Consider the following 24,724-nt stretch of genomic DNA (forward strand, 5'->3'; position numbering starts at 1 on the left):
TGAATGTAATCCATTACTTTATAAAGCAATAGAGCAGCATCACTATGAAGAATGACTATATAAAACCAACTCTGGTGGGACTCGAACCCACAACCTTTGAATTACTACACCAACTAGAAGTCCAATGCGCTATCCATTGAGCCACAGAGCCCTCTCTGAAGACTTTGTTAGAGGAACTTGCCTGAGGAACTATTCAAGTCGTAACAAATAAACACAATTGAATAATGGTCACTGCTAAATAATAGGGATGAGCTCAAGATCTGGTCCAGATACAGTTTAAGATTTAAATTTACCTGCTTGGGCATGTGCCTTAGTGCAATATCTTTTGATATTTAAGTGGGAACCGGAGGTCATGTTAAGTAGAAATATTTGTACCGTTGATTAGTTGTTGGAGAAAGGAAGAGCTCAGCAATTAGGTGATGGCAGGAAAGACTATCCTGAATAGATGAGTTTGCAGGGATCACCTGAAGCATACAGACAGGGAAATAGCCATATAGATTGGTGTAGGGAATTTGAGAGGATGGGATAGTCCATGGGAATATCCCAGAGGACAGCATGGGATGAAGTGTTGAGGGAGCTAGCGAACAGGAGTTCTTGGAAGCAGAGAACAGGGTGGTTTATTTGATACTATATGATAAGGTTAATGATGTAGCTAGAGGCAGAGTTGTGGGAAGCTTTTTATGCCCTTAGTATTTTGAATTTGATTTGTTGGGAGAACGGAAGCCAAGGAGAGATTGGCAGAGATCGGGTGGCTGACACCTCTACTAGTAAATGGTTGGTAAGGGGGATACAACTGGCAGTAGCGAATCAGATAGACTGAAGGGCGAATGGTCTGTTTAGAGGCAGGCCATAGAGTAAGGAGTTGCAATAGTCGAGAGATATCACGGGAGTGAAGTGGAAGTTTGGTGGTGTCATTGGTAAAAATGGGGCATTCTTTGGAATTCTTATTGTGGGGAAGGTAGCGAGATTTAGACAGTAAATAGTTGTGGGGCTGACAAAAGGGTACATAAAGAATTACAGCTTGCACCGGGCATGAGGGAAGGGAACAATATAACGCAGGTTAGCTTACCATTCCCTCTCTTTGCTCTGAATTGCACAGGGTACTTCCAATTTTGCTGATATCAACTCTCAAGAGAAGCCTAAACCACTAGGCTCTATCGTTAACTTGTGCAGCAAATCCACGTCAATAAAGCTCCCTTATGAATGTAATCCATTACTTTATAAAGGATTAGAGCAGCATCACTATGAAGAATGACTATATAAAACCGACTCTGGTGGGACTCGAACCCACAACCTTTGAATTACTACACCAACTAGAAGTCCAATGCGCTATCCATTGCGCCACAGAGCCCTCTCTGAAGACTTTGTTAGAGGAACTTGCCTGAGGAACTATTCAAGTCGTAACAAATAAACACAATTGAATAATGGTCACTGCTAAATAATAGGGATGAGCTCAAGATCTGGTCCAGATACAGTTTAAGATTTAAATTTACCTGCTTGGGCATGTGCCTTAGTGCAATATCTTTTGATATTTAAGTGGGAACCGGAGGTCATGTTAAGTAGAAATATTTGTACCGTTGATTAGTTGTTGGAGAAAGGAAGAGCTCAGCAATTAGGTGATGGCAGGAAAGACTATCCTGAATAGATGAGTTTGCAGGGATCACCTGAAGCATACAGACAGGGAAATAGCCATATAGATTGGTGTAGGGAATTTGAGAGGATGGGATAGTCCATGGGAAAATCCCAGAGGACAGCATGGGATGAAGTGTTGAGGGAGCTAGCGAACAGGAGTTCTTGGAAGCAGAGAACAGGGTGGTTTATTTGATACTATATGATAAGGTTAATGATGTAGCTAGAGGCAGAGTTGTGGGAAGCTTTTTATGCCCTTAGTATTTTGAATTTGATTTGTTGGGAGAACGGAAGCCAAGGAGAGATTGGCAGAGATCGGGTGGCTGACACCTCTACTAGTAAATGGTTGGTAAGGGGGATACAACTGGCAGTAGCGAATCAGATAGACTGAAGGGCGAATGGTCTGTTTAGAGGCAGGCCATAGAGTAAGGAGTTGCAATAGTCGAGAGATATCACGGGAGTGAAGTGGAAGTTTGGTGGTGTCATTGGTAAAAATGGGGCATTCTTTGGAATTCTTATTGTGGGGAAGGTAGCGAGATTTAGACAGTAAATAGTTGTGGGGCTGACAAAAGGGTACATAAAGAATTACAGCTTGCACCGGGCATGAGGGAAGGGAACAATATAACGCAGGTTAGCTTACCATTCCCTCTCTTTGCTCTGAATTGCACAGGGTACTTCCAATTTTGCTGATATCAACTCTCAAGAGAAGCCTAAACCACTAGGCTCTATCGTTAACTTGTGCAGCAAATCCACGTCAATAAAGCTCCCTTATGAATGTAATCCATTACATTATAAAGCATTAGAGCAGCATCACTATGAAGAATGACTATATAAAACCGACTCTGGTGGGACTCGAACCCACAACCTTTGAATTACTACACTAACTAGAAGTCCAATGCGCTATCCATTGCGCCACAGAGCCCTCTCTGAAGACTTGGTTAGAGGAACTTGCCTGAGGAACTATTCAAGTCGTAACAAATAAACACAATTGAATAATGGTCACTGCTAAATAATAGGGATGAGCTCAAGATCTGGTCCAGATACAGTTTAAGATTTAAATTTACCTGCTTGGGCATGTGCCTTAGTGCAATATCTTTTGATATTTAAGTGGGAACCGGAGGTCATGTTAAGTAGAAATATTTGTACCGTTGATTAGTTGTTGGAGAAAGGAAGAGCTCAGCAATTAGGTGATGGCAGGAAAGACTATCCTGAATAGATGAGTTTGCAGGGATCACCTGAAGCATACAGACAGGGAAATAGCCATATAGATTGGTGTAGGGAATTTGAGAGGATGGGATAGTCCATGGGAAAATCCCAGAGGACAGCATGGGATGAAGTGTTGAGGGAGCTAGCGAACAGGAGTTCTTGGAAGCAGAGAACAGGGTGGTTTATTTGATACTATATGATAAGGTTAATGATGTAGCTAGAGGCAGAGTTGTGGGAAGCTTTTTATGCCCTTAGTATTTTGAATTTGATTTGTTGGGAGAACGGAAGCCAAGGAGAGATTGGCAGAGATCGGGTGGCTGACACCTCTACTAGTAAATGGTTGGTAAGGGGGATACAACTGGCAGTAGCGAATCAGATAGACTGAAGGGCGAATGGTCTGTTTAGAGGCAGGCCATAGAGTAAGGAGTTGCAATAGTCGAGAGATATCACGGGAGTGAAGTGGAAGTTTGGTGGTGTCATTGGTAAAAATGGGGCATTCTTTGGAATTCTTATTGTGGGGAAGGTAGCGAGATTTAGACAGTAAATAGTTGTGGGGCTGACAAAAGGGTACATAAAGAATTACAGCTTGCACCGGGCATGAGGGAAGGGAACAATATAACGCAGGTTAGCTTACCATTCCCTCTCTTTGCTCTGAATTGCACAGGGTACTTCCAATTTTGCTGATATCAACTCTCAAGAGAAGCCTAAACCACTAGGCTCTATCGTTAACTTGTGCAGCAAATCCACGTCAATAAAGCTCCCTTATGAATGTAATCCATTACTTTATAAAGGATTAGAGCAGCATCACTATGAAGAATGACTATATAAAACCGACTCTGGTGGGACTCGAACCCACAACCTTTGAATTACTACACCAACTAGAAGTCCAATGCGCTATCCATTGCGCCACAGAGCCCTCTCTGAAGACTTTGTTAGAGGAACTTGCCTGAGGAACTATTCAAGTCGTAACAAATAAACACAATTGAATAATGGTCACTGCTAAATAATAGGGATGAGCTCAAGATCTGGTCCAGATACAGTTTAAGATTTAAATTTACCTGCTTGGGCATGTGCCTTAGTGCAATATCTTTTGATATTTAAGTGGGAACCGGAGGTCATGTTAAGTAGAAATATTTGTACCGTTGATTAGTTGTTGGAGAAAGGAAGAGCTCAGCAATTAGGTGATGGCAGGAAAGACTATCCTGAATAGATGAGTTTGCAGGGATCACCTGAAGCATACAGACAGGGAAATAGCCATATAGATTGGTGTAGGGAACCTGAGAGGATGGGATAGTCCATGGGAAAATCCCAGAGGACAGCATGGGATGAAGTGTTGAGGGAGCTAGCGAACAGGAGTTCTTGGAAGCAGAGAACAGGGTGGTTTATTTGATACTATATGATAAGGTTAATGATGTAGCTAGAGGCAGAGTTGTGGGAAGCTTTTTATGCCCTTAGTATTTTGAATTTGATTTGTTGGGAGAACGGAAGCCAAGGAGAGATTGGCAGAGATCGGGTGGCTGACACCTCTACTAGTAAATGGTTGGTAAGGGGGATACAACTGGCAGTAGCGAATCAGATAGACTGAAGGGGGAATGGTCTGTTTAGAGGCAGGCCATAGAGTAAGGAGTTGCAATAGTCGAGAGATATCACGGGAGTGAAGTGGAAGTTTGGTGGTGTCATTGTTAAAAATGGGGCATTCTTTGGAATTCTTATTGTGGGGAAGGTAGCGAGATTTAGACAGTAACTAGTTGTGGTGCTGACAAAAGGGTACATAAAGAATTACAGCTTGCACCGGGCATGAGGGAAGGGAACAATATAACGCAGGTTAGCTTACCATTCCCTCTCTTTGCTCTGAATTGCACAGGGTACTTCCAATTTTGCAGATATCAACTCTCAAGAGAAGCCTAAACCACTAGGTTCTATCGTTAACTTGTGCAGCAAATCCACGTCAATAAAGCTCCCTTATGAATGTAATCCATTACATTATAAAGCATTAGAGCAGCATCACTATGAAGAATGACTATATAAAACCGACTCTGGTGGGACTTGAACCCACAACCTTTGAATTACTACACCAACTAGAAGTCCAATGTGCTATCCATTGCGCCACAGAGCCCTCTCTGAAGATTTTGTTAGAGGAACTTGCCTGAGGAACTTGCCTGAGGAACTATTCAAGTCATAACAAATAAACACAATTGAATAATGGTCACTGCTAAATAATAGGGATGAGCTCAAGATCTGGTCCAGATACAGTTTAATATTTAAATTTACCTGCTTGGGCATGTGCCTTAGTGCAATATCTTTTGATATTTAAGTGGGAACCGGAGGTCATGTTAAGTAGAAATATTTGTACCGTTGATTAGTTGTTGGAGAAAGGAAGAGCTCAGCAATTAGGTGATGGCAGGAAAGACTATCCTGAATAGATGAGTTTGCAGGGATCACCTGAAGCATACAGACAGGGAAATAGCCATATAGATTGGTGTAGGGAATCTGAGAGGATGGGATAGTCCATGGGAAAATCCCAGAGGACAGCATGGGATGAAGTGTTGAGGGAGCTAGCAAACAGGAGTTCTTGGAAGCAGAGAACAGGGTGGTTTATTTGATACTATATGATAAGGTTAATGATGTAGCTAGAGGCAGAGTTGTGGGAAGCTTTTTATGCCCTTAGTATTTTGAATTTGATTTGTTGGGAGAACGGAAGCCAAGGAGAGATTGGCAGAGATCGGGTGGCTGACACCTCTACTAGTAAATGGTTGGTAAGGGGGATACAACTGGCAGTAGCGAATCAGATAGACTGAAGGGGGAATGGTCTGTTTAGAGGCAGGCCATAGAGTAAGGAGTTGCAATAGTCGAGAGATATCACGGGAGTGAAGTGGAAGTTTGGTGGTGTCATTGGTAAAAATGGGGCATTCTTTGGAATTCTTATTGTGGGGAAGGTAGCGAGATTTAGACAGTAAATAGTTGTGGGGCTGACAAAAGGGTACATAAAGAATTACAGCTTGCACCGGGCATGAGGGAAGGGAACAATATAACGCAGGTTAGCTTACCATTCCCTCTCTTTGCTCTGAATTGCACAGGGTACTTCCAATTTTGCTGATATCAACTCTCAAGAGAAGCCTAAACCACTAGGCTCTATCGTTAACTTGTGCAGCAAATCCACGTCAATAAAGCTCCCTTATGAATGTAATCCATTACTTTATAAAGCAATAGAGCAGCATCACTATGAAGAATGACTATATAAAACCAACTCTGGTGGGACTCGAACCCACAACCTTTGAATTACTACACCAACTAGAAGTCCAATGCGCTATCCATTGAGCCACAGAGCCCTCTCTGAAGACTTTGTTAGAGGAACTTGCCTGAGGAACTATTCAAGTCGTAACAAATAAACACAATTGAATAATGGTCACTGCTAAATAATAGGGATGAGCTCAAGATCTGGTCCAGATACAGTTTAAGATTTAAATTTACCTGCTTGGGCATGTGCCTTAGTGCAATATCTTTTGATATTTAAGTGGGAACCGGAGGTCATGTTAAGTAGAAATATTTGTACCGTTGATTAGTTGTTGGAGAAAGGAAGAGCTCAGCAATTAGGTGATGGCAGGAAAGACTATCCTGAATAGATGAGTTTGCAGGGATCACCTGAAGCATACAGACAGGGAAATAGCCATATAGATTGGTGTAGGGAATTTGAGAGGATGGGATAGTCCATGGGAAAATCCCAGAGGACAGCATGGGATGAAGTGTTGAGGGAGCTAGCGAACAGGAGTTCTTGGAAGCAGAGAACAGGGTGGTTTATTTGATACTATATGATAAGGTTAATGATGTAGCTAGAGGCAGAGTTGTGGGAAGCTTTTTATGCCCTTAGTATTTTGAATTTGATTTGTTGGGAGAACGGAAGCCAAGGAGAGATTGGCAGAGATCGGGTGGCTGACACCTCTACTAGTAAATGGTTGGTAAGGGGGATACAACTGGCAGTAGCGAATCAGATAGACTGAAGGGCGAATGGTCTGTTTAGAGGCAGGCCATAGAGTAAGGAGTTGCAATAGTCGAGAGATATCACGGGAGTGAAGTGGAAGTTTGGTGGTGTCATTGGTAAAAATGGGGCATTCTTTGGAATTCTTATTGTGGGGAAGGTAGCGAGATTTAGACAGTAAATAGTTGTGGGGCTGACAAAAGGGTACATAAAGAATTACAGCTTGCACCGGGCATGAGGGAAGGGAACAATATAACGCAGGTTAGCTTACCATTCCCTCTCTTTGCTCTGAATTGCACAGGGTACTTCCAATTTTGCTGATATCAACTCTCAAGAGAAGCCTAAACCACTAGGCTCTATCGTTAACTTGTGCAGCAAATCCACGTCAATAAAGCTCCCTTATGAATGTAATCCATTACATTATAAAGCATTAGAGCAGCATCACTATGAAGAATGACTATATAAAACCGACTCTGGTGGGACTCGAACCCACAACCTTTGAATTACTACACTAAGTAGAAGTCCAATGCGCTATCCATTGCGCCACAGAGCCCTCTCTGAAGACTTGGTTAGAGGAACTTGCCTGAGGAACTATTCAAGTCGTAACAAATAAACACAATTGAATAATGGTCACTGCTAAATAATAGGGATGAGCTCAAGATCTGGTCCAGATACAGTTTAAGATTTAAATTTACCTGCTTGGGCATGTGCCTTAGTGCAATATCTTTTGATATTTAAGTGGGAACCGGAGGTCATGTTAAGTAGAAATATTTGTACCGTTGATTAGTTGTTGGAGAAAGGAAGAGCTCAGCAATTAGGTGATGGCAGGAAAGACTATCCTGAATAGATGAGTTTGCAGGGATCACCTGAAGCATACAGACAGGGAAATAGCCATATAGATTGGTTTAGGGAATCTGAGAGGATGGGATAGTCCATGGGAAAATCCCAGAGGACAGCATGGGATGAAGTGTTGAGGGAGCTAGCAAACAGGAGTTCTTGGAAGCAGAGAACAGGGTGGTTTATTTGATACTATATGATAAGGTTAATGATGTAGCTAGAGGCAGAGTTGTGGGAAGCTTTTTATGCCCTTAGTATTTTGAATTTGATTTGTTGGGAGAACGGAAGCCAAGGAGAGATTGGCAGAGATCGGGTGGCTGACACCTCTACTAGTAAATGGTTGGTAAGGGGGATACAACTGGCAGTAGCGAATCAGATAGACTGAAGGGGGAATGGTCTGTTTAGAGGCAGGCCATAGAGTAAGGAGTTGCAATAGTCGAGAGATATCACGGGAGTGAAGTGGAAGTTTGGTGGTGTCATTGGTAAAAATGGGGCATTCTTTGGAATTCTTATTGTGGGGAAGGTAGCGAGATTTAGACAGTAAATAGTTGTGGGGCTGACAAAAGGGTACATAAAGAATTACAGCTTGCACCGGGCATGAGGGAAGGGAACAATATAACGCAGGTTAGCTTACCATTCCCTCTCTTTGCTCTGAATTGCACAGGGTACTTCCAATTTTGCTGATATCAACTCTCAAGAGAAGCCTAAACCACTAGGCTCTATCGTTAACTTGTGCAGCAAATCCACGTCAATAAAGCTCCCTTATGAATGTAATCCATTACTTTATAAAGCAATAGAGCAGCATCACTATGAAGAATGACTATATAAAACCAACTCTGGTGGGACTCGAACCCACAACCTTTGAATTACTACACCAACTAGAAGTCCAATGCGCTATCCATTGAGCCACAGAGCCCTCTCTGAAGACTTTGTTAGAGGAACTTGCCTGAGGAACTATTCAAGTCGTAACAAATAAACACAATTGAATAATGGTCACTGCTAAATAATAGGGATGAGCTCAAGATCTGGTCCAGATACAGTTTAAGATTTAAATTTACCTGCTTGGGCATGTGCCTTAGTGCAATATCTTTTGATATTTAAGTGGGAACCGGAGGTCATGTTAAGTAGAAATATTTGTACCGTTGATTAGTTGTTGGAGAAAGGAAGAGCTCAGCAATTAGGTGATGGCAGGAAAGACTATCCTGAATAGATGAGTTTGCAGGGATCACCTGAAGCATACAGACAGGGAAATAGCCATATAGATTGGTGTAGGGAATTTGAGAGGATGGGATAGTCCATGGGAAAATCCCAGAGGACAGCATGGGATGAAGTGTTGAGGGAGCTAGCGAACAGGAGTTCTTGGAAGCAGAGAACAGGGTGGTTTATTTGATACTATATGATAAGGTTAATGATGTAGCTAGAGGCAGAGTTGTGGGAAGCTTTTTATGCCCTTAGTATTTTGAATTTGATTTGTTGGGAGAACGGAAGCCAAGGAGAGATTGGCAGAGATCGGGTGGCTGACACCTCTACTAGTAAATGGTTGGTAAGGGGGATACAACTGGCAGTAGCGAATCAGATAGACTGAAGGGCGAATGGTCTGTTTAGAGGCAGGCCATAGAGTAAGGAGTTGCAATAGTCGAGAGATATCACGGGAGTGAAGTGGAAGTTTGGTGGTGTCATTGGTAAAAATGGGGCATTCTTTGGAATTCTTATTGTGGGGAAGGTAGCGAGATTTAGACAGTAAATAGTTGTGGGGCTGACAAAAGGGTACATAAAGAATTACAGCTTGCACCGGGCATGAGGGAAGGGAACAATATAACGCAGGTTAGCTTACCATTCCCTCTCTTTGCTCTGAATTGCACAGGGTACTTCCAATTTTGCTGATATCAACTCTCAAGAGAAGCCTAAACCACTAGGCTCTATCGTTAACTTGTGCAGCAAATCCACGTCAATAAAGCTCCCTTATGAATGTAATCCATTACATTATAAAGCATTAGAGCAGCATCACTATGAAGAATGACTATATAAAACCGACTCTGGTGGGACTCGAACCCACAACCTTTGAATTACTACACTAAGTAGAAGTCCAATGCGCTATCCATTGCGCCACAGAGCCCTCTCTGAAGACTTGGTTAGAGGAACTTGCCTGAGGAACTATTCAAGTCGTAACAAATAAACACAATTGAATAATGGTCACTGCTAAATAATAGGGATGAGCTCAAGATCTGGTCCAGATACAGTTTAAGATTTAAATTTACCTGCTTGGGCATGTGCCTTAGTGCAATATCTTTTGATATTTAAGTGGGAACCGGAGGTCATGTTAAGTAGAAATATTTGTACCGTTGATTAGTTGTTGGAGAAAGGAAGAGCTCAGCAATTAGGTGATGGCAGGAAAGACTATCCTGAATAGATGAGTTTGCAGGGATCACCTGAAGCATACAGACAGGGAAATAGCCATATAGATTGGTGTAGGGAATTTGAGAGGATGGGATAGTCCATGGGAATATCCCAGAGGACAGCATGGGATGAAGTGTTGAGGGAGCTAGCGAACAGGAGTTCTTGGAAGCAGAGAACAGGGTGGTTTATTTGATACTATATGATAAGGTTAATGATGTAGCTAGAGGCAGAGTTGTGGGAAGCTTTTTATGCCCTTAGTATTTTGAATTTGATTTGTTGGGAGAACGGAAGCCAAGGAGAGATTGGCAGAGATCGGGTGGCTGACACCTCTACTAGTAAATGGTTGGTAAGGGGGATACAACTGGCAGTAGCGAATCAGATAGACTGAAGGGCGAATGGTCTGTTTAGAGGCAGGCCATAGAGTAAGGAGTTGCAATAGTCGAGAGATATCACGGGAGTGAAGTGGAAGTTTGGTGGTGTCATTGGTAAAAATGGGGCATTCTTTGGAATTCTTATTGTGGGGAAGGTAGCGAGATTTAGACAGTAAATAGTTGTGGGGCTGACAAAAGGGTACATAAAGAATTACAGCTTGCACCGGGCATGAGGGAAGGGAACAATATAACGCAGGTTAGCTTACCATTCCCTCTCTTTGCTCTGAATTGCACAGGGTACTTCCAATTTTGCTGATATCAACTCTCAAGAGAAGCCTAAACCACTAGGCTCTATCGTTAACTTGTGCAGCAAATCCACGTCAATAAAGCTCTCTTATGAATGTAATCCATTACTTTATAAAGGATTAGAGCAGCATCACTATGAAGAATGACTATATAAAACCGACTCTGGTGGGACTCGAACCCACAACCTTTGAATTACTACACCAACTAGAAGTCCAATGCGCTATCCATTGCGCCACAGAGCCCTCTCTGAAGACTTTGTTAGAGGAACTTGCCTGAGGAACTATTCAAGTCGTAACAAATAAACACAATTGAATAATGGTCACTGCTAAATAATAGGGATGAGCTCAAGATCTGGTCCAGATACAGTTTAAGATTTAAATTTACCTGCTTGGGCATGTGCCTTAGTGCAATATCTTTTGATATTTAAGTGGGAACCGGAGGTCATGTTAAGTAGAAATATTTGTACCGTTGATTAGTTGTTGGAGAAAGGAAGAGCTCAGCAATTAGGTGATGGCAGGAAAGACTATCCTGAATAGATGAGTTTGCAGGGATCACCTGAAGCATACAGACAGGGAAATAGCCATATAGATTGGTGTAGGGAATTTGAGAGGATGGGATAGTCCATGGGAAAATCCCAGAGGACAGCATGGGATGAAGTGTTGAGGGAGCTAGCGAACAGGAGTTCTTGGAAGCAGAGAACAGGGTGGTTTATTTGATACTATATGATAAGGTTAATGATGTAGCTAGAGGCAGAGTTGTGGGAAGCTTTTTATGCCCTTAGTATTTTGAATTTGATTTGTTGGGAGAACGGAAGCCAAGGAGAGATTGGCAGAGATCGGGTGGCTGACACCTCTACTAGTAAATGGTTGGTAAGGGGGATACAACTGGCAGTAGCGAATCAGATAGACTGAAGGGCGAATGGTCTGTTTAGAGGCAGGCCATAGAGTAAGGAGTTGCAATAGTCGAGAGATATCACGGGAGTGAAGTGGAAGTTTGGTGGTGTCATTGGTAAAAATGGGGCATTCTTTGGAATTCTTATTGTGGGGAAGGTAGCGAGATTTAGACAGTAAATAGTTGTGGGGCTGACAAAAGGGTACATAAAGAATTACAGCTTGCACCGGGCATGAGGGAAGGGAACAATATAACGCAGGTTAGCTTACCATTCCCTCTCTTTGCTCTGAATTGCACAGGGTACTTCCAATTTTGCTGATATCAACTCTCAAGAGAAGCCTAAACCACTAGGCTCTATCGTTAACTTGTGCAGCAAATCCACGTCAATAAAGCTCCCTTATGAATGTAATCCATTACATTATAAAGCATTAGAGCAGCATCACTATGAAGAATGACTATATAAAACCGACTCTGGTGGGACTCGAACCCACAACCTTTGAATTACTACACTAAGTAGAAGTCCAATGCGCTATCCATTGCGCCACAGAGCCCTCTCTGAAGACTTGGTTAGAGGAACTTGCCTGAGGAACTATTCAAGTCGTAACAAATAAACACAATTGAATAATGGTCACTGCTAAATAATAGGGATGAGCTCAAGATCTGGTCCAGATACAGTTTAAGATTTAAATTTACCTGCTTGGGCATGTGCCTTAGTGCAATATCTTTTGATATTTAAGTGGGAACCGGAGGTCATGTTAAGTAGAAATATTTGTACCGTTGATTAGTTGTTGGAGAAAGGAAGAGCTCAGCAATTAGGTGATGGCAGGAAAGACTATCCTGAATAGATGAGTTTGCAGGGATCACCTGAAGCATACAGACAGGGAAATAGCCATATAGATTGGTGTAGGGAATTTGAGAGGATGGGATAGTCCATGGGAATATCCCAGAGGACAGCATGGGATGAAGTGTTGAGGGAGCTAGCGAACAGGAGTTCTTGGAAGCAGAGAACAGGGTGGTTTATTTGATACTATATGATAAGGTTAATGATGTAGCTAGAGGCAGAGTTGTGGGAAGCTTTTTATGCCCTTAGTATTTTGAATTTGATTTGTTGGGAGAACGGAAGCCAAGGAGAGATTGGCAGAGATCGGGTGGCTGACACCTCTACTAGTAAATGGTTGGTAAGGGGGATACAACTGGCAGTAGCGAATCAGATAGACTGAAGGGCGAATGGTCTGTTTAGAGGCAGGCCATAGAGTAAGGAGTTGCAATAGTCGAGAGATATCACGGGAGTGAAGTGGAAGTTTGGTGGTGTCATTGGTAAAAATGGGGCATTCTTTGGAATTCTTATTGTGGGGAAGGTAGCGAGATTTAGACAGTAAATAGTTGTGGGGCTGACAAAAGGGTACATAAAGAATTACAGCTTGCACCGGGCATGAGGGAAGGGAACAATATAACGCAGGTTAGCTTACCATTCCCTCTCTTTGCTCTGAATTGCACAGGGTACTTCCAATTTTGCTGATATCAACTCTCAAGAGAAGCCTAAACCACTAGGCTCTATCGTTAACTTGTGCAGCAAATCCACGTCAATAAAGCTCCCTTATGAATGTAATCCATTACTTTATAAAGGATTAGAGCAGCATCACTATGAAGAATGACTATATAAAACCGACTCTGGTGGGACTCGAACCCACAACCTTTGAATTACTACACCAACTAGAAGTCCAATGCGCTATCCATTGCGCCACAGAGCCCTCTCTGAAGACTTTGTTAGAGGAACTTGCCTGAGGAACTATTCAAGTCGTAACAAATAAACACAATTGAATAATGGTCACTGCTAAATAATAGGGATGAGCTCAAGATCTGGTCCAGATACAGTTTAAGATTTAAATTTACCTGCTTGGGCATGTGCCTTAGTGCAATATCTTTTGATATTTAAGTGGGAACCGGAGGTCATGTTAAGTAGAAATATTTGTACCGTTGATTAGTTGTTGGAGAAAGGAAGAGCTCAGCAATTAGGTGATGGCAGGAAAGACTATCCTGAATAGATGAGTTTGCAGGGATCACCTGAAGCATACAGACAGGGAAATAGCCATATAGATTGGTGTAGGGAATTTGAGAGGATGGGATAGTCCATGGGAAAATCCCAGAGGACAGCATGGGATGAAGTGTTGAGGGAGCTAGCGAACAGGAGTTCTTGGAAGCAGAGAACAGGGTGGTTTATTTGATACTATATGATAAGGTTAATGATGTAGCTAGAGGCAGAGTTGTGGGAAGCTTTTTATGCCCTTAGTATTTTGAATTTGATTTGTTGGGAGAACGGAAGCCAAGGAGAGATTGGCAGAGATCGGGTGGCTGACACCTCTACTAGTAAATGGTTGGTAAGGGGGATACAACTGGCAGTAGCGAATCAGATAGACTGAAGGGCGAATGGTCTGTTTAGAGGCAGGCCATAGAGTAAGGAGTTGCAATAGTCGAGAGATATCACGGGAGTGAAGTGGAAGTTTGGTGGTGTCATTGGTAAAAATGGGGCATTCTTTGGAATTCTTATTGTGGGGAAGGTAGCGAGATTTAGACAGTAAATAGTTGTGGGGCTGACAAAAGGGTACATAAAGAATTACAGCTTGCACCGGGCATGAGGGAAGGGAACAATATAACGCAGGTTAGCTTACCATTCCCTCTCTTTGCTCTGAATTGCACAGGGTACTTCCAATTTTGCTGATATCAACTCTCAAGAGAAGCCTAAACCACTAGGCTCTATCGTTAACTTGTGCAGCAAATCCACGTCAATAAAGCTCCCTTATGAATGTAATCCATTACATTATAAAGCATTAGAGCAGCATCACTATGAAGAATGACTATATAAAACCGACTCTGGTGGGACTCGAACCCACAACCTTTGAATTACTACACTAACTAGAAGTCCAATGCGCTATCCATTGCGCCACAGAGCCCTCTCTGAAGACTTGGTTAGAGGAACTTGCCTGAGGAACTATTCAAGTCGTAACAAATAAACACAATTGAATAATGGTCACTGCTAAATAATAGGGATGAGCTCAAGATCTGGTCCAGATACAGTTTAAGATTTAAATTTACCTGCTTGGGCATGTGCCTTAGTGCAATATCTTTTGATATTTAAGTGGGAACCGGAGGTCATGTTAAGTAGAAATATTTGTACCGTTGATTAGTTGTTGGAGAAAGGAAGAGCTCAGCAATTAGGTGATGGCAGGAAAGACTATCCTGAATAGATGAGTTTGCAGGGATCACCTGAAGCATACAGACAGGGAAATAGCCATATAGATTGGTGTAGGGAATTTGAGAGGATGGGATAGTCCATGGGAAAATCCCAGAGGACAGCATGGGATGAAGTGTTGAGGGAGCTAGCGAACAGGAGTTCTTGGAAGCAGAGAACAGGGTGGTTTATTTGATACTATATGATAAGGTTAATGATGTAGCTAGAGGCAGAGTTGTGGGAAGCTTTTTATGCCCTTAGTATTTTGAATTTGATTTGTTGGGAGAACGGAAGCCAAGGAGAGATTGGCAGAGATCGGGTGGCTGACACCTCTACTAGTAAATGGTTGGTAAGGGGGATACAACTGGCAGTAGCGAATCAGATAGACTGAAGGGCGAATGGTCTGTTTAGAGGCAGGCCATAGAGTAAGGAGTTGCAATAGTCGAGAGATATCACGGGAGTGAAGTGGAAGTTTGGTGGTGTCATTGGTAAAAATGGGGCATTCTTTGGAATTCTTATTGTGGGGAAGGTAGCGAGATTTAGACAGTAAATAGTTGTGGGGCTGACAAAAGGGTACATAAAGAATTACAGCTTGCACCGGGCATGAGGGAAGGGAACAATATAACGCAGGTTAGCTTACCATTCCCTCTCTTTGCTCTGAATTGCACAGGGTACTTCCAATTTTGCTGATATCAACTCTCAAGAGAAGCCTAAACCACTAGGCTCTATCGTTAACTTGTGCAGCAAATCCACGTCAATAAAGCTCCCTTATGAATGTAATCCATTACTTTATAAAGGATTAGAGCAGCATCACTATGAAGAATGACTATATAAAACCGACTCTGGTGGGACTCGAACCCACAACCTTTGAATTACTACACCAACTAGAAGTCCAATGCGCTATCCATTGCGCCACAGAGCCCTCTCTGAAGACTTTGTTAGAGGAACTTGCCTGAGGAACTATTCAAGTCGTAACAAATAAACACAATTGAATAATGGTCACTGCTAAATAATAGGGATGAGCTCAAGATCTGGTCCAGATACAGTTTAAGATTTAAATTTACCTGCTTGGGCATGTGCCTTAGTGCAATATCTTTTGATATTTAAGTGGGAACCGGAGGTCATGTTAAGTAGAAATATTTGTACCGTTGATTAGTTGTTGGAGAAAGGAAGAGCTCAGCAATTAGGTGATGGCAGGAAAGACTATCCTGAATAGATGAGTTTGCAGGGATCACCTGAAGCATACAGACAGGGAAATAGCCATATAGATTGGTGTAGGGAACCTGAGAGGATGGGATAGTCCATGGGAAAATCCCAGAGGACAGCATGGGATGAAGTGTTGAGGGAGCTAGCGAACAGGAGTTCTTGGAAGCAGAGAACAGGGTGGTTTATTTGATACTATATGATAAGGTTAATGATGTAGCTAGAGGCAGAGTTGTGGGAAGCTTTTTATGCCCTTAGTATTTTGAATTTGATTTGTTGGGAGAACGGAAGCCAAGGAGAGATTGGCAGAGATCGGGTGGCTGACACCTCTACTAGTAAATGGTTGGTAAGGGGGATACAACTGGCAGTAGCGAATCAGATAGACTGAAGGGGGAATGGTCTGTTTAGAGGCAGGCCATAGAGTAAGGAGTTGCAATAGTCGAGAGATATCACGGGAGTGAAGTGGAAGTTTGGTGGTGTCATTGTTAAAAATGGGGCATTCTTTGGAATTCTTATTGTGGGGAAGGTAGCGAGATTTAGACAGTAACTAGTTGTGGTGCTGACAAAAGGGTACATAAAGAATTACAGCTTGCACCGGGCATGAGGGAAGGGAACAATATAACGCAGGTTAGCTTACCATTCCCTCTCTTTGCTCTGAATTGCACAGGGTACTTCCAATTTTGCAGATATCAACTCTCAAGAGAAGCCTAAACCACTAGGTTCTATCGTTAACTTGTGCAGCAAATCCACGTCAATAAAGCTCCCTTATGAATGTAATCCATTACATTATAAAGCATTAGAGCAGCATCACTATGAAGAATGACTATATAAAACCGACTCTGGTGGGACTTGAACCCACAACCTTTGAATTACTACACCAACTAGAAGTCCAATGTGCTATCCATTGCGCCACAGAGCCCTCTCTGAAGATTTTGTTAGAGGAACTTGCCTGAGGAACTTGCCTGAGGAACTATTCAAGTCGTAACAAATAAACACAATTGAATAATGGTCACTGCTAAATAATAGGGATGAGCTCAAGATCTGGTCCAGATACAGTTTAAGATTTAAATTTACCTGCTTGGGCATGTGCCTTAGTGCAATATCTTTTGATATTTAAGTGGGAGCCGGAGGTCATGTTAAGTAGAAATATTTTTACCGTTGATTAGTTGTTGGAGAAAGGAAGAGCTCAGCAATTAGGTGATGGCAGGAAATACTATCCTGAATAGATGAGTTTGCAGGGATCACCTGAAGCATACAGACAGGGAAATAGCCATATAGATTGGTTTAGGGAATCTGAGAGGATGGGATAGTCCATGGGAAAATCCCAGAGGACAGCATGGGATGAAGTGTTGAGGGAGCTAGCGAACAGGAGTTCTTGGAAGCAGAGAACAGGGTGGTTTATTTGATACTATATGATAAGGTTAATGATGTAGCTAGAGGCAGAGTTGTGGGAAGCTTTTTATGCCCTTAGTATTTTGAATTTGATTTGTTGGGAGAACGGAAGCCAAGGAGAGATTGGCAGAGATCGGGTGGCTGACACCTCTACTAGTAAATGGTTGGTAAGGGGGATACAACTGGCAGTAGCGAATCAGATAGACTGAAGGGCGAATGGTCTGTTTAGAGGCAGGCCATAGAGTAAGGAGTTGCAATAGTCGAGAGATATCACGGGAGTGAAGTGGAAGTTTGGTGGTGTCATTGGTAAAAATGGGGCATTCTTTGGAATTCTTATTGTGGGGAAGGTAGCGAGATTTAGACAGTAAATAGTTGTGGGGCTGACAAAAGGGTACATAAAGAATTACAGCTTGCACCGGGCATGAGGGAAGGGAACAATATAACGCAGGTTAGCTTACCATTCCCTCTCTTTGCTCTGAATTGCACAGGGTACTTCCAATTTTGCTGATATCAACTCTCAAGAGAAGCCTAAACCACTAGGCTCTATCGTTAACTTGTGCAGCAAATCCACGTCAATAAAGCTCCCTTATGAATGTAATCCATTACTTTATAAAGCAATAGAGCAGCATCACTATGAAGAATGACTATATAAAACCAACTCTGGTGGGACTCGAACCCACAACCTTTGAATTACTACACCAACTAGAAGTCCAATGCGCTATCCATTGCGCCACAGAGCCCTCTCTGAAGACTTTGTTAGAGGAACTTGCCTGAGGAACTATTCAAGTCGTAACAAATAAACACAATTGAATAATGGTCACTGCTAAATAATAGGGATGAGCTCAAGATCTGGTCCAGATACAGTTTAAGATTTAAATTTACCTGCTTGGGCATGTGCCTTAGTGCAATATCTTTTGATATTTAAGTGGGAACCGGAGGTCATGTTAAGTAGAAATATTTGTACCGTTGATTAGTTGTTGGAGAAAGGAAGAGCTCAGCAATTAGGTGATGGCAGGAAAGACTATCCTGAATAGATGAGTTTGCAGGGATCACCTGAAGCATACAGACAGGGAAATAGCCATATAGATTGGTGTAGGGAATTTGAGAGGATGGGATAGTCCATGGGAAAATCCCAGAGGACAGCATGGGATGAAGTGTTGAGGGAGCTAGCGAACAGGAGTTCTTGGAAGCAGAGAACAGGGTGGTTTATTTGATACTATATGATAAGGTTAATGATGTAGCTAGAGGCAGAGTTGTGGGAAGCTTTTTATGCCCTTAGTATTTTGAATTTGATTTGTTGGGAGAACGGAAGCCAAGGAGAGATTGGCAGAGATCGGGTGGCTGACACCTCTACTAGTAAATGGTTGGTAAGGGGGATACAACTGGCAGTAGCGAATCAGATAGACTGAAGGGCGAATGGTCTGTTTAGAGGCAGGCCATAGAGTAAGGAGTTGCAATAGTCGAGAGATATCACGGGAGTGAAGTGGAAGTTTGGTGGTGTCATTGGTAAAAATGGGGCATTCTTTGGAATTCTTATTGTGGGGAAGGTAGCGAGATTTAGACAGTAAATAGTTGTGGGGCTGACAAAAGGGTACATAAAGAATTACAGCTTGCACCGGGCATGAGGGAAGGGAACAATATAACGCAGGTTAGCTTACCATTCCCTCTCTTTGCTCTGAATTGCACAGGGTACTTCCAATTTTGCTGATATCAACTCTCAAGAGAAGCCTAAACCACTAGGCTCTATCGTTAACTTGTGCAGCAAATCCACGTCAATAAAGCTCCCTTATGAATGTAATCCATTACTTTATAAAGCATTAGAGCAGCATCACTATGAAGAATGACTATATAAAACCGACTCTGGTGGGACTCGAACCCACAACCTTTGAATTACTACACCAACTAGAAGTCCAATGCGCTATCCATTGCGCCACAGAGCCCTCTCTGAAGACTTTGTTAGAGGAACTTGCCTGAGGAACTATTCAAGTCGTGACAAATAAACACAATTGAATAATGGTCACTGCTAAATAATAGGAATGAGCTCAAGATCTGGTCCAGATACAGTTTAAGATTTAAATTTACCTGCTTGGGCATGTGCCTTAGTGCAATATCTTTTGATATTTAAGTGGGAACCGGAGGTCATGTTAAGTAGAAATATTTGTACCGTTGATTAGTTGTTGGAGAAAGGAAGAGCTCAGCAATTAGGTGATGGCAGGAAAGACTATCCTGAATAGATGAGTTTGCAGGGATCACCTGAAGCATACAGACAGGGAAATAGCCATATAGATTGGTGTAGGGAGTCTGAGAGGATGGGATAGTCCATGGGAAAATCCCAGAGGACAGCATGGGATGAAGTGTTGAGGGAGCTAGCGAACAGGAGTTCTTGGAAGCAGAGAACAGGGTGGTTTATTTGATACTATATGATAAGGTTAATGATGTAGCTAGAGGCAGAGTTGTGGGAAGCTTTTTATGCCCTTAGTATTTTGAATTTGATTTGTTGGGAGAACGGAAGCCAAGGAGAGATTGGCAGAGATCGGGTGGCTGACACCTCTACTAGTAAATGGTTGGTAAGGGGGATACAACTGGCAGTAGCGAATCAGATAGACTGAAGGGGGAATGGTCTGTTTAGAGGCAGGCCATAGAGTAAGGAGTTGCAATAGTCCAGAGATATCACGGGAGTGAAGTGGAAGTTTGGTGGTGTCATTGGTAAAAATGGTGCATTCTTTGGAATTCTTATTGTGGGGAAGGTAGCGAGATTTAGAGAGTAAATAGTTGTGGGGCTGACAAAAGGGTACATAAAGAATTACAGCTTGCACCGGGCATGAGGGAAGGGAACAATATAACGCAGGTTAGCTTACCATTCCCTCTCTTTGCTCTGAATTGCACAGGGTACTTCCAATTTTGCTGATATCAACTCTCAAGAGCAGCCTAAACCACTAGGCTCTATTGTTAACTTGTGCAGCAAATCCACGTCAATAAAGCTCCCTTATAAATGTAATCCATTACTTTATAAAGCATTAGAGCAGCATCACTATGAAGAATGACTATATAAAACCGACTCTGGTGGGACTCGAACCCACAACCTTTGAATTACTACACCAACTAGAAGTCCAATGCGCTATCCATTGCAGAGCCCTCTCTGAAGACTTAGTTAGAGGAACTTGCCTGAGGAACTATTCAAGTCGTAACAAATAAACACAATTGAATAATGGTCACTGCTAAATAATAGGGATGAGCTCAAGATCTGGTCCAGATACAGTTTAATATTTAAATTTACCTGCTTGGGCATGTGCCTTAGTGCAATATCTTTTGATATTTAAGTGGGAACCGGAGGTCATGTTAAGTAGAAATATTTGTACCGTTGATTAGTTGTTGGAGAAAGGAAGAGCTCAGCAATTAGGTGATGGCAGGAAAGACTATCCTGAATAGATGAGTTTGCAGGGATCACCTGAAGCATACAGACAGGGAAATAGCCATATAGATTGGTGTAGGGAATCTGAGAGGATGGGATAGTCCATGGGAAAATCCCAGAGGACAGCATGGGATGAAGTGTTGAGGGAGCTAGCAAACAGGAGTTCTTGGAAGCAGAGAACAGGGTGGTTTATTTGATACTATATGATAAGGTTAATGATGTAGCTAGAGGCAGAGTTGTGGGAAGCTTTTTATGCCCTTAGTATTTTGAATTTGATTTGTTGGGAGAACGGAAGCCAAGGAGAGATTGGCAGAGATCGGGTGGCTGACACCTCTACTAGTAAATGGTTGGTAAGGGGGATACAACTGGCAGTAGCGAATCAGATAGACTGAAGGGGGAATGGTCTGTTTAGAGGCAGGCCATAGAGTAAGGAGTTGCAATAGTCGAGAGATATCACGGGAGTGAAGTGGAAGTTTGGTGGTGTCATTGGTAAAAATGGGGCATTCTTTGGAATTCTTATTGTGGGGAAGGTAGCGAGATTTAGACAGTAAATAGTTGTGGGGCTGACAAAAGGGTACATAAAGAATTACAGCTTGCACCGGGCATGAGGGAAGGGAACAATATAACGCAGGTTAGCTTACCATTCCCTCTCTTTGCTCTGAATTGCACAGGGTACTTCCAATTTTGCTGATATCAACTCTCAAGAGAAGCCTAAACCACTAGGCTCTATCGTTAACTTGTGCAGCAAATCCACGTCAATAAAGCTCCCTTATGAATGTAATCCATTACTTTATAAAGCATTAGAGCAGCATCACTATGAAGAATGACTATATAAAACCGACTCTGGTGGGACTCGAACCCACAACCTTTGAATTACTACACCAACTAGAAGTCCAATGCGCTAGCCATTGCGCCACAGAGCCCTCTCTGAAGACTTTGTTAGAGGAACTTGCCTGAGGAACTATTCAAGTCATAACAAATAAACACAATTGAATAATGGTCACTGCTAAATAATAGGGATGAGCTCAAGATCTGGTCCAGATACAGTTTAATATTTAAATTTACCTGCTTGGGCATGTGCCTTAGTGCAATATCTTTTGATATTTAAGTGGGAACCGGAGGTCATGTTAAGTAGAAATATTTGTACCGTTGATTAGTTGTTGGAGAAAGGAAGAGCTCAGCAATTAGGTGATGGCAGGAAAGACTATCCTGAATAGATGAGTTTGCAGGGATCACCTGAAGCATACAGACAGGGAAATAGCCATATAGATTGGTGTAGGGAATCTGAGAGGATGGGATAGTCCATGGGAAAATCCCAGAGGACAGCATGGGATGAAGTGTTGAGGGAGCTAGCAAACAGGAGTTCTTGGAAGCAGAGAACAGGGTGGTTTATTTGATACTATATGATAAGGTTAATGATGTAGCTAGAGGCAGAGTTGTGGGAAGCTTTTTATGCCCTTAGTATTTTGAATTTGATTTGTTGGGAGAACGGAAGCCAAGGAGAGATTGGCAGAGATCGGGTGGCTGACACCTCTACTAGTAAATGGTTGGTAAGGGGGATACAACTGGCAGTAGCGAATCAGATAGACTGAAGAGGGAATGGTCTGTTTAGAGGCAGGCCATAGAGTAAGGAGTTGCAATAGTCGAGAGATATCACGGGAGTGAAGTGGAAGTTTGGTGGTGTCATTGGTAAAAATGGGGCATTCTTTGGAATTCTTATTGTGGGGAAGGTAGCGAGATTTAGACAGTAAATAGTTGTGGGGCTGACAAAAGGGTACATAAAGAATTACAGCTTGCACCGGGCATGAGGGAAGGGAACAATATAACGCAGGTTAGCTTACCATTCCCTCTCTTTGCTCTGAATTGCACAGGGTACTTCCAATTTTGCTGATATCAACTCTCAAGAGAAGCCTAAACCACTAGGCTCTATCGTTAACTTGTGCAGCAAATCCACGTCAATAAAGCTCCCTTATGAATGTAATCCATTACTTTATAAAGCAATAGAGCAGCATCACTATGAAGAATGACTATATAAAACCAACTCTGGTGGGACTCGAACCCACAACCTTTGAATTACTACACCAACTAGAAGTCCAATGCGCTATCCATTGAGCCACAGAGCCCTCTCTGAAGACTTTGTTAGAGGAACTTGCCTGAGGAACTATTCAAGTCGTAACAAATAAACACAATTGAATAATGGTCACTGCTAAATAATAGGGATGAGCTCAAGATCTGGTCCAGATACAGTTTAAGATTTAAATTTACCTGCTTGGGCATGTGCCTTAGTGCAATATCTTTTGATATTTAAGTGGGAACCGGAGGTCATGTTAAGTAGAAATATTTGTACCGTTGATTAGTTGTTGGAGAAAGGAAGAGCTCAGCAATTAGGTGATGGCAGGAAATACTATCCTGAATAGATGAGTTTGCAGGGATCACCTGAAGCATACAGACAGGGAAATAGCCATATAGATTGGTTTAGGGAATCTGAGAGGATGGGATAGTCCATGGGAAAATCCCAGAGGACAGCATGGGATGAAGTGTTGAGGGAGCTAGCGAACAGGAGTTCTTGGAAGCAGAGAACAGGGTGGTTTATTTGATACTATATGATAAGGTTAATGATGTAGCTAGAGGCAGAGTTGTGGGAAGCTTTTTATGCCCTTAGTATTTTGAATTTGATTTGTTGGGAGAACGGAAGCCAAGGAGAGATTGGCAGAGATCGGGTGGCTGACACCTCTACTAGTAAATGGTTGGTAAGGGGGATACAACTGGCAGTAGCGAATCAGATAGACTGAAGGGCGAATGGTCTGTTTAGAGGCAGGCCATAGAGTAAGGAGTTGCAATAGTCGAGAGATATCACGGGAGTGAAGTGGAAGTTTGGTGGTGTCATTGGTAAAAATGGGGCATTCTTTGGAATTCTTATTGTGGGGAAGGTAGCGAGATTTAGACAGTAAATAGTTGTGGGGCTGACAAAAGGGTACATAAAGAATTACAGCTTGCACCGGGCATGAGGGAAGGGAACAATATAACGCAGGTTAGCTTACCATTCCCTCTCTTTGCTCTGAATTGCACAGGGTACTTCCAATTTTGCTGATATCAACTCTCAAGAGAAGCCTAAACCACTAGGCTCTATCGTTAACTTGTGCAGCAAATCCACGTCAATAAAGCTCCCTTATGAATGTAATCCATTACTTTATAAAGCAATAGAGCAGCATCACTATGAAGAATGACTATATAAAACCAACTCTGGTGGGACTCGAACCCACAACCTTTGAATTACTACACCAACTAGAAGTCCAATGCGCTATCCATTGCGCCACAGAGCCCTCTCTGAAGACTTTGTTAGAGGAACTTGCCTGAGGAACTATTCAAGTCATAACAAATAAACACAATTGAATAATGGTCACTGCTAAATAATAGGGATGAGCTCAAGATCTGGTCCAGATACAGTTTAATATTTAAATTTACCTGCTTGGGCATGTGCCTTAGTGCAATATCTTTTGATATTTAAGTGGGAACCGGAGGTCATGTTAAGTAGAAATATTTGTACCGTTGATTAGTTGTTGGAGAAAGGAAGAGCTCAGCAATTAGGTGATGGCAGGAAAGACTATCCTGAATAGATGAGTTTGCAGGGATCACCTGAAGCATACAGACAGGGAAATAGCCATATAGATTGGTGTAGGGAATCTGAGAGGATGGGATAGTCCATGGGAAAATCCCAGAGGACAGCATGGGATGAAGTGTTGAGGGAGCTAGCAAACAGGAGTTCTTGGAAGCAGAGAACAGGGTGGTTTATTTGATACTATATGATAAGGTTAATGATGTAGCTAGAGGCAGAGTTGTGGGAAGCTTTTTATGCCCTTAGTATTTTGAATTTG

At 42.4% G+C, this 24,724-nt stretch overlaps 16 non-coding genes across 16 annotated transcripts; all 16 read right to left on the reverse strand.

Annotated features, from left to right (window-relative positions):
* Window positions 1–1,266: 1,266 nt before the first annotated feature.
* On the reverse strand, window positions 1,267–1,351 carry TRNAR-UCU (transfer RNA arginine (anticodon UCU)). The gene is given in 2 exon segments: window positions 1,267–1,302; window positions 1,315–1,351. It is a non-coding gene; the product is annotated as a tRNA-Arg (tRNA).
* A 1,115-nt stretch (window positions 1,352–2,466) lies between these two features.
* On the reverse strand, window positions 2,467–2,551 carry TRNAR-UCU (transfer RNA arginine (anticodon UCU)). The gene is given in 2 exon segments: window positions 2,467–2,502; window positions 2,515–2,551. It is a non-coding gene; the product is annotated as a tRNA-Arg (tRNA).
* Window positions 2,552–3,666: 1,115 nt separating this feature from the next.
* Window positions 3,667–3,751, reverse strand: TRNAR-UCU (transfer RNA arginine (anticodon UCU)). Its single transcript is given in 2 exon segments — window positions 3,667–3,702; window positions 3,715–3,751. It is a non-coding gene; the product is annotated as a tRNA-Arg (tRNA).
* A 1,115-nt stretch (window positions 3,752–4,866) lies between these two features.
* Window positions 4,867–4,951, reverse strand: TRNAR-UCU (transfer RNA arginine (anticodon UCU)). The gene is given in 2 exon segments: window positions 4,867–4,902; window positions 4,915–4,951. It is a non-coding gene; the product is annotated as a tRNA-Arg (tRNA).
* Window positions 4,952–7,279: 2,328 nt separating this feature from the next.
* Window positions 7,280–7,364, reverse strand: TRNAR-UCU (transfer RNA arginine (anticodon UCU)). Its single transcript is given in 2 exon segments — window positions 7,280–7,315; window positions 7,328–7,364. It is a non-coding gene; the product is annotated as a tRNA-Arg (tRNA).
* A 2,315-nt stretch (window positions 7,365–9,679) lies between these two features.
* On the reverse strand, window positions 9,680–9,764 carry TRNAR-UCU (transfer RNA arginine (anticodon UCU)). Its single transcript is given in 2 exon segments — window positions 9,680–9,715; window positions 9,728–9,764. It is a non-coding gene; the product is annotated as a tRNA-Arg (tRNA).
* A 1,115-nt stretch (window positions 9,765–10,879) lies between these two features.
* TRNAR-UCU (transfer RNA arginine (anticodon UCU)) lies at window positions 10,880–10,964 on the reverse strand. Its single transcript is given in 2 exon segments — window positions 10,880–10,915; window positions 10,928–10,964. It is a non-coding gene; the product is annotated as a tRNA-Arg (tRNA).
* A 1,115-nt stretch (window positions 10,965–12,079) lies between these two features.
* Window positions 12,080–12,164, reverse strand: TRNAR-UCU (transfer RNA arginine (anticodon UCU)). Its single transcript is given in 2 exon segments — window positions 12,080–12,115; window positions 12,128–12,164. It is a non-coding gene; the product is annotated as a tRNA-Arg (tRNA).
* A 1,115-nt stretch (window positions 12,165–13,279) lies between these two features.
* On the reverse strand, window positions 13,280–13,364 carry TRNAR-UCU (transfer RNA arginine (anticodon UCU)). The gene is given in 2 exon segments: window positions 13,280–13,315; window positions 13,328–13,364. It is a non-coding gene; the product is annotated as a tRNA-Arg (tRNA).
* A 1,115-nt stretch (window positions 13,365–14,479) lies between these two features.
* TRNAR-UCU (transfer RNA arginine (anticodon UCU)) lies at window positions 14,480–14,564 on the reverse strand. The gene is given in 2 exon segments: window positions 14,480–14,515; window positions 14,528–14,564. It is a non-coding gene; the product is annotated as a tRNA-Arg (tRNA).
* A 1,115-nt stretch (window positions 14,565–15,679) lies between these two features.
* On the reverse strand, window positions 15,680–15,764 carry TRNAR-UCU (transfer RNA arginine (anticodon UCU)). The gene is given in 2 exon segments: window positions 15,680–15,715; window positions 15,728–15,764. It is a non-coding gene; the product is annotated as a tRNA-Arg (tRNA).
* A 1,115-nt stretch (window positions 15,765–16,879) lies between these two features.
* Window positions 16,880–16,964, reverse strand: TRNAR-UCU (transfer RNA arginine (anticodon UCU)). Its single transcript is given in 2 exon segments — window positions 16,880–16,915; window positions 16,928–16,964. It is a non-coding gene; the product is annotated as a tRNA-Arg (tRNA).
* Window positions 16,965–18,092: 1,128 nt separating this feature from the next.
* TRNAR-UCU (transfer RNA arginine (anticodon UCU)) lies at window positions 18,093–18,177 on the reverse strand. The gene is given in 2 exon segments: window positions 18,093–18,128; window positions 18,141–18,177. It is a non-coding gene; the product is annotated as a tRNA-Arg (tRNA).
* Window positions 18,178–19,292: 1,115 nt separating this feature from the next.
* TRNAR-UCU (transfer RNA arginine (anticodon UCU)) lies at window positions 19,293–19,377 on the reverse strand. Its single transcript is given in 2 exon segments — window positions 19,293–19,328; window positions 19,341–19,377. It is a non-coding gene; the product is annotated as a tRNA-Arg (tRNA).
* A 2,310-nt stretch (window positions 19,378–21,687) lies between these two features.
* On the reverse strand, window positions 21,688–21,772 carry TRNAR-UCU (transfer RNA arginine (anticodon UCU)). Its single transcript is given in 2 exon segments — window positions 21,688–21,723; window positions 21,736–21,772. It is a non-coding gene; the product is annotated as a tRNA-Arg (tRNA).
* A 2,315-nt stretch (window positions 21,773–24,087) lies between these two features.
* TRNAR-UCU (transfer RNA arginine (anticodon UCU)) lies at window positions 24,088–24,172 on the reverse strand. Its single transcript is given in 2 exon segments — window positions 24,088–24,123; window positions 24,136–24,172. It is a non-coding gene; the product is annotated as a tRNA-Arg (tRNA).
* Between the last annotated feature and the right edge of the window lie 552 nt (window positions 24,173–24,724).

This window comes from Lithobates pipiens, unplaced genomic scaffold, assembly GCF_037356315.1.
Source record: "Lithobates pipiens isolate NorthernLeopardFrog02 unplaced genomic scaffold, aLitPip1_a1.2 Scaffold_13, whole genome shotgun sequence".
Taxonomy (NCBI): domain Eukaryota; kingdom Metazoa; phylum Chordata; class Amphibia; order Anura; family Ranidae; genus Lithobates; species Lithobates pipiens.